The 14,366-nt window shown below is 37.0% G+C and overlaps 1 protein-coding gene across 1 annotated transcript in view; it reads right to left on the bottom strand.

Annotated features, from left to right (window-relative positions):
• The window catches only part of AUH (AU RNA binding methylglutaconyl-CoA hydratase), a 1,048,717-nt gene that overhangs the window by 357,173 nt on the left and 677,178 nt on the right, over positions 1-14,366 (bottom strand). The gene's annotated exons all lie outside the window — the stretch shown is intronic.

Below are 14,366 nucleotides of genomic sequence, written 5' to 3'. Positions count from 1 at the left end.
TATTTGAGTACATTGTCACTTTAGGTTATTGTCAGCAAAAAGACAGCTAGATTACGAGTTTGGCGTTATGAGTGAAAAAGAAGTGTTATGGCCCATAACGCTTCATTTTCCCTAACGCTGCTATTACAAGTCTTGTCGGTATAGGTGTACCGCACACCTTTTAGCCAGTCACGCAACGTCAGTACTGCACTTTTAAAAAAGTCCCTTTTCAATGGGACTCCCATAGCGCCGGTATTACGAGTTTGCCTGGAACTTCAATGCAAGTGACGTCATCCAAGATGGTGTCCATTGCATTCCTATTGGCTGAAAGATTTAAATCAGCCAATAGGATTAGAGCTGCTAAAATCCTATTGGCTGTTCCAATCAGCCAATAGGATTAGAGCTGCTAAAATCCTATTGGCTGTTCCAATCTTTTAGCAGTTCTAATCCTATTGGCTGACTGAAATCTTTCAGCCAATAGAAATGCAAGGGACACAATCTTGGATGACGTCACTGGCATTGAAGTTCCAGTGTACGGCGGGTACGGTACGGCTGCCAGATGTCTTCAGGACCCGCTCCGCGCTGAATGGATGAAGATAGAAGATGCCGCCTGGATAAAGACCTCTTGTCGCCTGGATGAGGACTTCGCTGGCTGGATGAAGATGGAAGAGGCTGCCCGGATGAAGACTTCTTTCAGCCTGGATGAGGACTTCGCCGGCTGGATGGATCCTTCAAGCGGGACTTCAAGAACGGTAAGTGGATCTTCGGGGGTTAGTGTTAGTTTTTTTTTAAGGGTTTTTTGGGTGGGTTTTATTTTTAGTTTAGGGTCTGGGCATGTAAAAGAGCTAAATGCCCTTTTAAGGCCAATGTCCATACAAATGCCCTTTTAAGGGCAATGGGGAGCTTAGTTTTTGTTAAGAAATATTTTATTGGGGGGTTGGTTGTGGGGGTGGTGGGTTTTACTGTTGGAGGGGGGTGTTTGTATTTTTTTTACAGGTAAAAGAGCTGTTATCTTTGGGGCAATGCCCCACAAAATGCCCTTTTAGGGGCCATTGGTAGTTTATTGTAGGCTAGGTTTTTTTTTATTTTGGGGGGGCTTTTTTATTTTGATAGGGCTATTAGATTAGGTGTAATTCTTTTTTATTTTTGATAATTTGTTTCTTATTTTTTGTAATTTAGTGTTTTTTTAATGTAATTTAGTTTGTTTTTTTTTTAGTAATTTTAGTGTTTATTTTTTTTGTAATGTAAGGTTTTAGTGTAAGGCAGGTTAGGTTTTATTTCACAGGTAAGTTTGTATTTATTTTAACTAGGTAGTTAGTAAATAGTTAATAACTATTTACTAACTAGTTTACCTAGTAATAAATAAATAAGACCTAAGATAGCTACAATATAACAATTAGTTATATTGTAGCTAGCTTAGGTTTTATTTCACAGGTAAGTTTGTATTTATTTTAACTAGGTAGTTAGTAAATAGTTAATAACTATTTACTAACTAGTCTACCTAGTAATAAATAAATAAGACCTAAGATAGCTACAATATAACAATCAGTTATATTGTAGCTAGCTTAGGTTTTATTTCACAGGTAAGTTTGTATTTAGTTTAACTAGATAGACTAGTTAGTAAATAGTTATTAACTATTTACTAACTACCTAGTTAAAATAAATACAAACTTACCTGTGAAATAAAACCTAAGCTAGCTACAATATAACTAATTGTTATATTGTAGCTAGCTTAGGTCTTATTTTTATTTCACAGGTAAGTTTGTATTTATTTTATTACATTATTTAGTTAATAATTGTAACTTTGGTTTAGCTGTATTTTAATTATGTTAATGTAAGGGGGTGTTTGGCTTAGGGTTACATTAGGGGTTAATGGATTTATTTAGTTGTAGTGATGTGGGAGGCCAGAGGTTTAGGGGTTAATAACTTTAGTATAGTGGCGGCGACATCGGGATCGGCAGATTAGGGGTTAATAGTTTTATGCAGGTGGCGGAGATGTTGGGGGTGGCAGATTAGGGGTTGATAACTGTATGTAGGTGGTGCGATATCGGGGGCGGCAGATTAGGGGTTAATAACTGTATGTAGGTGGCGGCGATGTCGGGGGCAGCAGATTAGGGGTGTTTAGACTCGGGGTTTATGTTAGGGTGTTAGGTTTAAACTTAACTTTTTATTTCCCCATAGACTTCAATGGGGCTGCGTTATGGAGCTTTTTATTCCGCGATCGCAGGTGTTAGGCTTTTCTTTTGCAGGCTCTCCCCATTGATGTCTATGGGGAAATCGTGCACGAGCACGTCAAAGCAGCGCTTGTTTTCGGTGCGGTATGGAGCTCAACGTAACCATTTCGCCCGCACAATCCTGCTTTTATAAAAACTCGTAATACCAGCGCTATAGGGAGGTAAAATAACGCCACTTTTTTCGTTAAAATCCCTATAGTACTCAAAACTCGTAATCTAGCTGAGAGTGTCCAAAGATAGACTTTTATCTCTCCTTTTCAAGGAAGAATTTATTTGGACCTGGCATTGACGTTATTATTCCCACTGTGTCTGGAGGGAAAGGAACTTTTCTCCCTAATGAAAAGCAGTCTAGGGGAAAAATAGAACAAATAGTCATTTTTCATTCCTTTTGTCAATTTAGGAACCAAAAATGACCTGAATCTTTCAGATCTTCCTGGAAGTTTAATTCAGCTGGAACAAAGCCGAGCATTCTATGAACCTTCTTCTTCTTCCAAATCAGCATATTGCATATGATATAAACCAAAAAAAAATCAAACACAATCAGTGTATATTCACAAAAATAATATAGTTAAAATAAAAAAAAGCTATATGAAAATAAACTGTGCACAAATAGTCCTTGAGTAAATAATGAAAAATAAATCTATAAATGCCTCTGATGCAAGTAGGAAACTTCCAAACTTCCAAAAATTCTTCAGTAAGCGTATCCAAAAGTTGCAACTTGCTTGTAGTTAATCTTCTGAGTATTGAACCTTGGTCTCCAGATTTCAGACCTATAGTTTTACCGCTGTACTACTTTCGTTTGAGCAATTCTACAGCTTCCAGAATTTTTATGAAAGTTCTAGGAACTCTCTTCTCTGTAAATACTCATGTAGTTCAGTGGCTCTATACCTGGACAACATATTGGATAAGGCTCCATTTTTTCGTTCAACTGCATTTCATATTAACAGTCTACTGTTGTTTTCATTGCACACATGGTTGGATAATTACTTTAAATTAAGAGTCTCTCTCTCTAATATCATCAAGTATCAATTACAGTTAGTTTGCTTAGAACTAAACTAAATTTCCAACCCTTCTGTAGTTCAATGTATGGAAGTGTTTTGTCTGATGACTGCAGCATCAGATGTTCTTCCTTTTGCATGGTTCCATATGAGACCTCTTCAACTTTGCATTCTTCAATGAGGCAATCTCTGTCCTGTTGGAGAGTTTTCCAAACTATTTTACTGGGGGCGATCTTTATTCCACCAACTTGGAAAATAATGTCTGCAGACACCATTCCTTTGAATTGGGGGTCAGACTGGGGTTCCGTAGAGAACAGGGAGTTGGTTTCCTCAGGAAGCGAGGTTACCAATAATAATTTTAGAAGTGCAATCTTTAGGTCCCTTTAGAGCTTTCCTCCTATGAAACGAGACACTTATCCCAGTTTTTATTCAGACAATGTTACAGCTGTATCTATATCCACTATCAAGAAGGAACTTGCTGTTCCTTAACAATGAAGGTCTGATGGTTTTTTGATTGGTCACAGAAAATGTTTCTATATTTCGCATCCCAGGAAGGAAATCTGAGAAGCAGGTTTCCTTAGTAGATAATCACTTCCACAGGAATGTTTTTTTCCTTCAAGTAGTTTTGTACCATATTGTGGAACAAAGGGTTCTCCCAGACATAGACCTTATGACTTCTGTTTCCAAGAGTCATAGTTTGAATGGAATAGAGCATTCTAAATTAATCTGATTGCTCCAATCAGGACCCGCAGAACTTGGTTTGCAAATCTGACTCTGATGTCAAGCTTTCTCCAATTGTTAAGATCTCAAGTCTCTCATTTTGATAGATTAGAGATTGAATACCTATTTTAAGTTTCTTTGATGCTGTATTGAACTCCTTATTTCAGACCATAAAGCCTGTTACAAGTAACATTTCTCAAATTATTTGGAATTGTTGTTTCTTTCCTGCTATGAAAACCCGTGGTTTTAACCTGGCATTCTTTTCAAATTCCATGAATTCTTTTTGCAAGTCGTCTTGGATAATGACTTCTAGGCTTTATTCAGACATAGTCAAGATATATACAATGTCTAAACCAATTTGGACATTTAGATTCTGTCTTGGAAGTTTTTGTTGCTTTTAGCAATATCTTCTGCAGGAAGATTTTCTGAATGTTTTGCTCAATTTTTGCAAACTTTCTTGTCTTATTTTTATCAAGATAAGAATGTTTTTTAAAGAGTCAATGTGAATTTTTACCTTAAGTGATTCTCCTTGTCCTAATCCAAAGAATTAATTTGATGGCCTCTTACTTAATTTAGATTTTGTAAGAGCATTATAATTCTACTTTAAATTACAAAAGGTTTCAGACAATCCTTTAATATGTTTGTCCCTTGGTCCATGTAAAGGTCAGAAGCCTACATCTGTTTATTTAGTTTTTTGGCTAAATCTTATGCTTACCAAGATTTTCTTGAAAGAGCAATAGTTTTTTTCCAAAATCTATTACTGCTCATTTTTCTAGATCAGTTTCCTCCTCTTGGATTTTTATTGAATACATTTGCAAGACAGCAACATGATTTTCCTAAATTATACTACTTTGATATGTTTGGTAGGAAAGTCCTTCAGGCAGCAATGTCTGGTAATTAAGATCCTGCCTTAAAAACATTTTTGTCCCGCCCAATTATTTGTGGACTCTCACCACCTTATGAAAGAAAACAAAATGTATGCTTACCTGATAAATTAATTTATTTCATGGTGGTTAGAGTCCACAAGACCCACCCATTTTCCCTGGCTGCAGTTTTAGTTTGCATCTCATTTTCCCTACTTTGTCCTTTCCTACCCTCCTACTTCTCCTTTCTTGGATATACATCAGACTAGAATAGTAGAAAAGTTTGAGGGATTAAGTGCTCTTAGAACTTTGTGAATCTTTGCCTCCTCCTAGTGGTCAGAAGTTAAATCCAATGAGTAATGGCTCGTGGACTCTCCCCACCATGAAAGAAATCAATTTATCAGGTAAGCATAAATTTAGTTTTTTTTAGATTTTTACTACCAACATTTAAACCTTATTGTAAGTCAAATTTCAGTGAGCAACCCACACAAATTATATATATATATATATATATATATATACGTATATATATATATATATATATATATATAAAGAAAGTTCATAGGCATATGCACTCCCACCAACCGTTCACCTGCCAGGGTGCTTTCAAAAAATTCAAAAAATGTAGCAGGAAAAGCACTCACTGGACTTCAGACTTCAAATGTGACAACAAAATGTATTGAATGTGACGTTTCGGGAATTCACACATCCCTTCCTCTGACAGAGGAAGGGACGTGTGAAGTCCCGAAACGTCACATTCAATAAATTTTGTTGTCACATTTGAAGTCTGAAGTCCAGTGAGTGCTTTTCCTGCTACATTTTTATATAAATATATATACAGTTGTGCTCATACGTTTACATACATACCCTGGCAGAATTTATGATTTCTTGGCCATTTTTCAGAGAATATGAATGATAACATAAAAACTTTTCTTTCACTCATGGTTAGTGTTTGGCTGAAGCCATTTATTATCAATCAACTGTGTGTACTCTTTTTAAATCATAATGACAACAAAAACTACCCAAATGACCCTGATCAAAAGTTTACATACCCCAGTTCTTAATACCGTGTATTGGCCCCTTTAACATCAATGACAGCTTGAAGTCTTTTGTGGTATTTGAGGATAAGGCTCTTTACCTTCTCAGATGGTAACGCTGCCCATTCTTCCTGGCAAAAAGCCTCCAGTTCCTGTAAATTCTTGGGCTGTCTTGCATGAACTGCACGTTTGAGATCACCCCAGAGTGGCTCAATGATATTGAAGTCAGGAGACTGAGGTGGCCACTCCAGAACCTTCACATTATTCTGCTGTAGCCAATGACAGGTCGCCTTGGCCTTGTGTTTAGGATCATTTTCATGTTGGAGCGTCCAAGTACGTCCCATGCGCAGATTCCGGGCTGATGAATGCAAATTTTCCTCCAGTATTTTTCGATAACATACTGCATTCATCTTGCCATCAATTCTGACCAAATTTCCTGTGCCTTTGTAGCTCACACATTAGCGATCCACCTCCGTGTTTCACAATAGGAATGGTGTACCTTTCATCATAGGTCTTGTTGACTCCTCTCTAAAATGTAGCGTTTATGGTTGTGGCCAAAAAGCTAAATTTTGGTCTCATCACTCCAAATGACTTTGTGCCAGAAGGTTTGAGGCTTGTCTCTGTGCTGTTTGGCGTATTGTAAGCGGAATACTATGTGGCAGTAATTGCTTTCTTCTGGCGACTCGACCATGCAGCCCATCTTTCTTCAAGTGGCTCCTTATTGTGCATCTTGAAACAGCCATACCACATGTTTTCAGAGAGTCTTGTATTTCACCTGAAGTTATTTGTGGGTTTTTCTTTGCATCCCGAACAATTTTCCTGGCAGTTGTGGCTGAAATTTTAGTTGGTGTACCTGAACGTTGTTTGGTTTCAACAGAACCCCTCATTTTCCACTTCTTGATTAGAGTTTGAACACTGCTGATTGGCATTCTCAATTCCTTGGATATCTTTTTATATCCCTTTCCTGTTTTATATAGTTCAACTACCTTTTCCCGCAGATCCTTTGACAATTCTTTTGCTTTCCCCATGACTCAGAATCCAGAAACGTCAGTGCAGCACTAGATAAAAGATGCAAGGGTCTGTCAGGAGTCCAGAAACTCATTGACCTTTTATACACACACACTAGTTACAAGCAAACAGATCATAATAGCCCTTTGCGGCATAATTATGATGATATATGATGCCCCGTGTTTCTGGCAAGCCTTCTTAAGACTGCTGCTTCATAACATGTCCGCCTGCTCTGAGGAGGCGGACAGACATCGCCGTAAATCAACCCGTATGTAAACTTATGAGCACATCTGTGTGTATATATATATATATATATATATATATATATATATATATAGAACAATCAAAAAAGGATTTAGTAAAGGGACTTCTGTATATAAATATTAACTTGTAAAGCCACCATGTGGATATCTATTCCACTCGACCCCTTATGCAGGTTTGAAAGGGACAGTTCACTGTAGCAAACCGCAATATTCAAAATTCAAAAACTTGAAACATCCCCTTAAGCAAAAACAGCAGAAACAAAGTGCATCATAGAAGTAAAGTGCATCATAGAAGTGAACAGGTGAGTTCCATGTAGGGCAAACAATGAATGCTGAATACGTCACCCTCCAACAGGCAATGCAGTGTTGCCACAGGATACCGATAGCAATATCCAAACAGCTAGTAGCTGTGCGACTCACCCTTCTTGCTTGTAGTTTCAAACGTGTACCTTAAGAGTCCTGCTGTATGCTTCGTGACCCACGGCATCTAAGACAGCCTCGATGCCTCTATCCAGCCGGTTCCGGTCATGTGATGGGCGTCGGCCGTCACAGCCAATGGGATGCTTAGCCTACCAGGAGGCTTGCAGAATCCAACGTCGAAGGGGATGCCAAATATCAGGAATAGTAGGGGGAGTGGAATAGAGGCAAGCTCCTGATGCAACCCAGAATGCCGGCAAATTAGACATCAAGCGAAAAGAATTGATATCCAGGCTGCGTTAAAAACCAATGTCTTTATTAAATTCCACTTGGGATAAAATTGCAATAAGAAAGGGGGATCCAGCATAACAGTGTTACCAAAGTTATTCCGCTAACATGTTTCGGTAAAGACCGTAATCATAGCTGATTGGAAACAGGTGTGCTGGCTATATAAAAGACAAAATCCGCACTCATTGGACAAAAATAAGACCAATAGAAAAGGTACACTGTTAGGCATAAAACGTAAGAAACGTAAAAAATATAGAAAGAACTAATACATCCTGACATATTAGTACATATGTATGTACACTAACCTAGCATATTACAAAACATCAGATATAGACATTAATGTGTATTCTGCATAAGGTAATGATAAAAATAAAAATAAAAAGGTCTAAAGATGAAATGAACAAATGAACAGATGAATGAATGATAAAGGGTAATCCTTAGGGGCATAAAATACTCAAATAGATCTAGAAGTGTAAAAGAATACACAAAATATGGAAAAAGTAAAAGTAAAACTCAAACCAAAAGAGTATAGCAATATAAATAAATAAACTAGTGTATAATCTTATATACAAAAATTTACATGAATATATGGAGACGATGAAAGTATATCTCTCAACATGCCTATACTGTATATATATATTATATTGCTAAAACAGTTTGAAGCTTGTTAAATGTGACCTGCTGAAATAACTACAACTCAAATAAATAACTGTGCTCTGCTATATCCTTGTCGTATATCGTAGTTGTTACAACATAAAAAGCCTATCCAATATGAGTATAAGACCTCAAATGTGTATCAATGTACACGGGTAACAGTAACCTATATAGGGAAATAGAGAAATACAACTGCACTAAAATAATATACTAAGTGGATGCCGCTAAATGAGTGTAGTATGGTATGAAATGTACAGAGCAGTACAAATATACTGCATAGGAGATATGTGTTAAAGAGTAGATAAAAGGGACCCTATCTTAAAGGGATGTAATGAAGAAGAGATGTAGTTAGAAGAGATGTATTTAGAAACGAGTGGAGGCTTAGAGGGTATAGACCATCAGGGAAAAAGGGGTGGGCAAGCGTGCAAGGTAAGTGGATTATTTCCAATAGTTAATCAAATCAAATTCAGAGTTTAAACCCTCTGGTACTCTAGTACGTAATTTAAAAATCCAAAACATTTCACGCTTGCCCAGCATTTGATTCCTGTCACCTCCTCTAGGTGGAGCCTTAACATGTTCTATAGCCTGCCATCTGAATGTGGCGTTACTTTTGTTGTGAAAATTCCGAAAATGCTTAACCAGAGGGGTACTAGCTTTGCCTAGTTTGATTGTAGAAAGGTGGTTTCTAATTCTAGTGTTTACATCCGTAGTAGTGAGTCCTACATACTGTAGATGGCACTCTATACAATAAAGTAAATAGATAACATAGGAAGATGTACAGTTTAGGCAAGTGGATATCTTAAAAATATCTCCAGTGACCTCTGACCTAAATTCATCAGAAATGATGATAAACTCACAAGGTCTACATCTCGATTTGCCACACCTGTACATCCCCCTATGTTGCAACCAAGAGCTTTGTCTGTCTGGTTTCTTAGTAGAAACTTCGGAGGGGGCCAGTATATTGCCTAGAGTTCTGTTCTTCCTATAGGAGCAACGTAAACCTCCCTCCACACAGCTAGCAAGGCTGTCGTCTGCAGAAAGTAGACTGAAGTGTTTTTTGACAATCTTACATATTTCTCTGTAGTCTGTACTAAAATCCGTCACAAATGTTATTTTATGTGAGGTATCAGTACCCACACCAGTCTTGGTACAATTGGATCTATTCAAAAGGGACTGTCGATCCAAAAGGTCGACCTGTCTCTGAGCTCTATCTACCAGATGCCCAGGATATCCTCTTTCTCTGAGTCTTTTTTGCATGTCTCTACTTTGCACTTTGTAGTGATCGCTATTGCTGCAGTTCCGTTTGACCCTTATGAGCTGTCCCTTGGCTACTGCGTGTGTGGGGTGACAGCTCTTTGCATGAAGCAATGTATTTTTCGATATAGGTTTCCTAAACATATTGCTTATAATCTGTCCATCATCCCCTGCAGTCAAAGTGAGGTCTAAGTAGTTAATGATTCTAGAGTTAGTCTCAAATGTGAAACTCAGGCCAACATTATTGGAATTTAGAAAACCCACAAATTCAGACAAAGAGTCCCCAGATCCCTGCCATATGAAGAGCAGATCGTCAATATACCGCCTATAAAAGGCGATATTATGTCTATGTGTATTTCTATCTCCATAGATGTGGGACAGCTCCCACCAACCCATGAAGATGTTGGCATATGAGGGCGCAAATTTGGCCCCCATAGCTGTCCCACATCTCTGGAGATAGTACTGCTCACCAAAACGGAAATAGTTGTGTGTCAAGGCAAAACCAGTTGCCCTCACCACATACTTCACAAAATCACTGTCCCACATCTATGGAGATAGAAATACACATAGACATAATATTGCCTTTTATAGGCGGTATATTGACGATCTGCTCTTCATATGGCAGGGATCTGGGGACTCTTTGTCTGAATTTGTGGGTTTTCTAAATTCCAATAATGTTGGCCTGAGTTTCACATTTGAGACTAACTCTAGAATCATTAACTACTTAGACCTCACTTTGACTGCAGGGGATGATGGACAGATTATAAGCAATATGTTTAGGAAACCTATATCGAAAAATACATTGCTTCATGCAAAGAGCTGTCACCCCGCACATGTCCCTATGGCAGTAGCCAAGGGACAGCTCATAAGGGTCAAACGGAACTGCAGCAATAGCGATCACTACAAAGTGCAAAGTAGAGACATGCAAAAAAGACTCAGAGAAAGAGGATATCCTGGGCATCTGGTAGATAGAGCTCAGAGACAGGTCGACCTTTTGGATCGACAGTCCCTTTTGAATAGATCCAATTGTACCAAGACTGGTGTGGGTACTGATACCTCACATAAAATAACATTTGTGACGGATTTTAGTACAGACTACAGAGAAATATGTAAGATTGTCAAAAAACACTTCAGTCTACTTTCTGCAGACGACAGCCTTGCTAGCTGTGTGGAGGGAGGTTTACGTTGCTCCTATAGGAAGAACAGAACTCTAGGCAATATACTGGCCCCCTCCGAAGTTTCTACTAAGAAACCAGACAGACAAAGCTCTTGGTTGCAACATAGGGGGATGTACAGGTGTGGCAAATCGAGATGTAGACCTTGTGAGTTTATCATCATTTCTGATGAATTTAGGTCAGAGGTCACTGGAGATATTTTTAAGATATCCACTTGCCTAAACTGTACATCTTCCTATGTTATCTATTTACTTTATTGTATAGAGTGCCATCTACAGTATGTAGGACTCACTACTACGGATGTAAACACTAGAATTAGAAACCACCTTTCTACAATCAAACTAGGCGAAGCTAGTACCCCTCTGGTTAAGCATTTTCGGAATTTTCACAACAAAAGTAACGCCACATTCAGATGGCAGGCTATAGAACATGTTAAGGCTCCACCTAGAGGAGGTGACAGGAATCAAATGCTGGGCAAGCGTGAAATGTTTTGGATTTTTAAATTACGTACTAGAGTACCAGAGGATTTAAACTCTGAATTTGATTTGATTAACTATTGGAAATAATCCACTTACCTTGCACGCTTGCCCACCCCTTTTTCCCTGATGGTCTATACCCTCTAAGCCTCCACTCGTTTCTAAATACATCTCTTCTAACTACATCTCTTCTTCATTACATCCCTTTAAGATAGGGTCCCTTTTATCTACTCTTTAACACATATCTCCTATGCAGTATATTTGTACTGCTCTGTACATTTCATACCATACTACACTCATTTAGCGGCATCCACTTAGTATATTATTTTAGTGCAGTTGTATTTCTCTATTTCCCTATATAGGTTACTGTTACCCGTGTACATTGATACACATTTGAGGTCTTATACTCATATTGGATAGGGTTTTTATGTTGTAACAACTACGATATACGACAAGGATATAGCAGAGCACAGTTATTTATTTGAGTTGTAGTTATTTCAGCAGGTCACATTTAACAAGCTTCAAACTGTTTTAGCAATATAATATATATATACAGTATAGGCATGTTGAGAGATATACTTTCATCGTCTCCATATATTCATGTAAATTTTTGTATATAAGATTATACACTAGTTTATTTATTTATATTGCTATACTCTTTTGGTTTGAGTTTTACTTTTACTTTTTCCATATTTTGTGTATTCTTTTACACTTCTAGATCTATTTGAGTATTTTATGCCCCTAAGGATTACCCTTTATCATTCATTCATCTGTTCATTTGTTCATTTCATCTTTAGACCTTTTTATTTTTATTTTTATCATTACCTTATGCAGAATACACATTAATGTCTATATCTGATGTTTTGTAATATGCTAGGTTAGTGTACATACATATGTACTAATATGTCAGGATGTATTAGTTCTTTCTATATTTTTTACGTTTCTTACGTTTTATGCCTAACAGTGTACCTTTTCTATTGGTCTTATTTTTGTCCAATGAGTGCGGATTTTGTCTTTTATATAGCCAGCACACCTGTTTCCAATCAGCTATGATTACGGTCTTTACCGAAACATGTTAGCGGAATAACTTTGGTAACACTGTTATGCTGGATCCCCCTTTCTTATTGCAATTTTATCCCAAGTGGAATTTAATAAAGACATTGGTTTTTAACGCAGCCTGGATATCAATTCTTTTCGCTATATATATATATATATATATATATATATATATATATATATATATACACAGTGGATATAAAAAGTCTACACACCCCTGATAAAATGTCAGGTTTCTGAGATGTATAAAAATGAGACAAAGATAAATAATATCAGAACTTTTTCCACCTTTAATGTGACCTATAAACTGTACAACTCAATTGAAAAACAAACTGAAATCTTTTAGGTAAAGGGAAATAAAAATAAAAAAATAAAATAATATGGTTGCATAAGTGTGAACACCCTTTTATAACTGGGGATGTAGCTGTGTTCAGAATTAAGCAATCACATTCAAAATCATGTTAAATAGGAGTCAGTACACACCTGTTATCATTTAAAGTGCCTCTGATTAACCCCAAATAAAGTTCAGCTGTTCTAGTAGATCTTTCCTGACATTTTGTTAGTCGCATCCTACAGCAAAAGCCATAGTCCGCAGAGAGCTTCCAAAGCATCAGAGGGATCTCATTGTTAAAAGGTATCAGTCAGGAGAAGGGTACAAAATAATTTCCAAGGCATTAGATATACCATGGAACACAGTGAAGACAGTCTTCATCAAGTGAAAAATATGGTGCAACAGTGACATTACCAAGAACTGGATGTCCCTCCAAAATTGATGAAAAGACGAGAAGAAAACTGGTCTGGGAGGCTGCCAAGAGGCCTACAGCAACATTAAAGGAGCTGCAAGAATATCTGGAAAGTACTGGCTGTGTGGTACATGTGACAACAATCGCCCGTATTCTTCATATGTCTGGGCTATGGGGTAGAGTGGCAAGACGGAAGCTTTTTCTTACTATATATATATATATATATGTATATATATATATATACATATTATTTCAGGAGGCCCAGCAGATTCACAATATACAATCAATATATTTATAATTCATGGCATGTGAGATAGCTGCGGCAAAAACTGTAAAAAACTATTTAATGTTTGCATAGATTTTAGTAATCAATATTGAAAATGGCTCAGTGACCACTGCTGCTACTGTGATCACCTTACTAAACTGTCATCAAAAGTAGCCACATGTGAAACATAGGGGCCCATACGGGCTTTGGGGGGTAATAAGATAGATTAGAGAGCCACTTTGTGCGATAAAGAAATAAAAACACTTTGTGACTCTGAGTGAGATTGTACTTTACACTGCCATCTTTTTTTGAATTCATATTTCAGGTACCTCTCTCAATAGAGTTATACAAATAAAAGGAATATACAATGTCATCACTAGCCATTACTGGTCTGTTACTTTATAATAAGCTTTTCACATCATTGAGCTACTTTTTCAAAAGCTGTCGATATGTCATTTTAAAAAGGGAAAATTAGCTGAAGGTGTTAGCAGCAGTATATATGCAAGTAAATATGAATGTGTTGGTATTTGTGAAATAATATTGGGTTATGTGTTTGCACGCATGTGTGTAATGAAAGATAGGCAGTTAGGATGTGGGGGGAAAAGTGAGAGAACTGCTCATTAAAGGACAATGACAATATATTTATAGATGAGTTTCTGTCTACAAGTATAAAAAAAAGTATTTTCCGAAACTACAGTATCTAAGAAAAAAAAGAAAATGCCAAGAGTATTTCTTCCAAGAGTTCCAGGTGGTGATCAAACAAACACATTGAATCATTAACAAAAATTATCATATCTTGCATATCAAGATTAGTCACAAACCAATGTTTATTTTCTACCATATGCTTCTCTTAAAAGCAACACATTTTATCTAGATGTTAATTTACATGTTTTAAATATTCTTCATTTTAACAGACAACAGAGATAAAAAAAGAAC

Source organism: Bombina bombina, chromosome 2 (genome assembly GCF_027579735.1).
Source record: "Bombina bombina isolate aBomBom1 chromosome 2, aBomBom1.pri, whole genome shotgun sequence".
NCBI lineage: Eukaryota > Metazoa > Chordata > Amphibia > Anura > Bombinatoridae > Bombina > Bombina bombina.
Note: the sequence above shows the minus strand (reverse complement) of the source record. Positions and strands in the feature narration are given on the sequence as shown.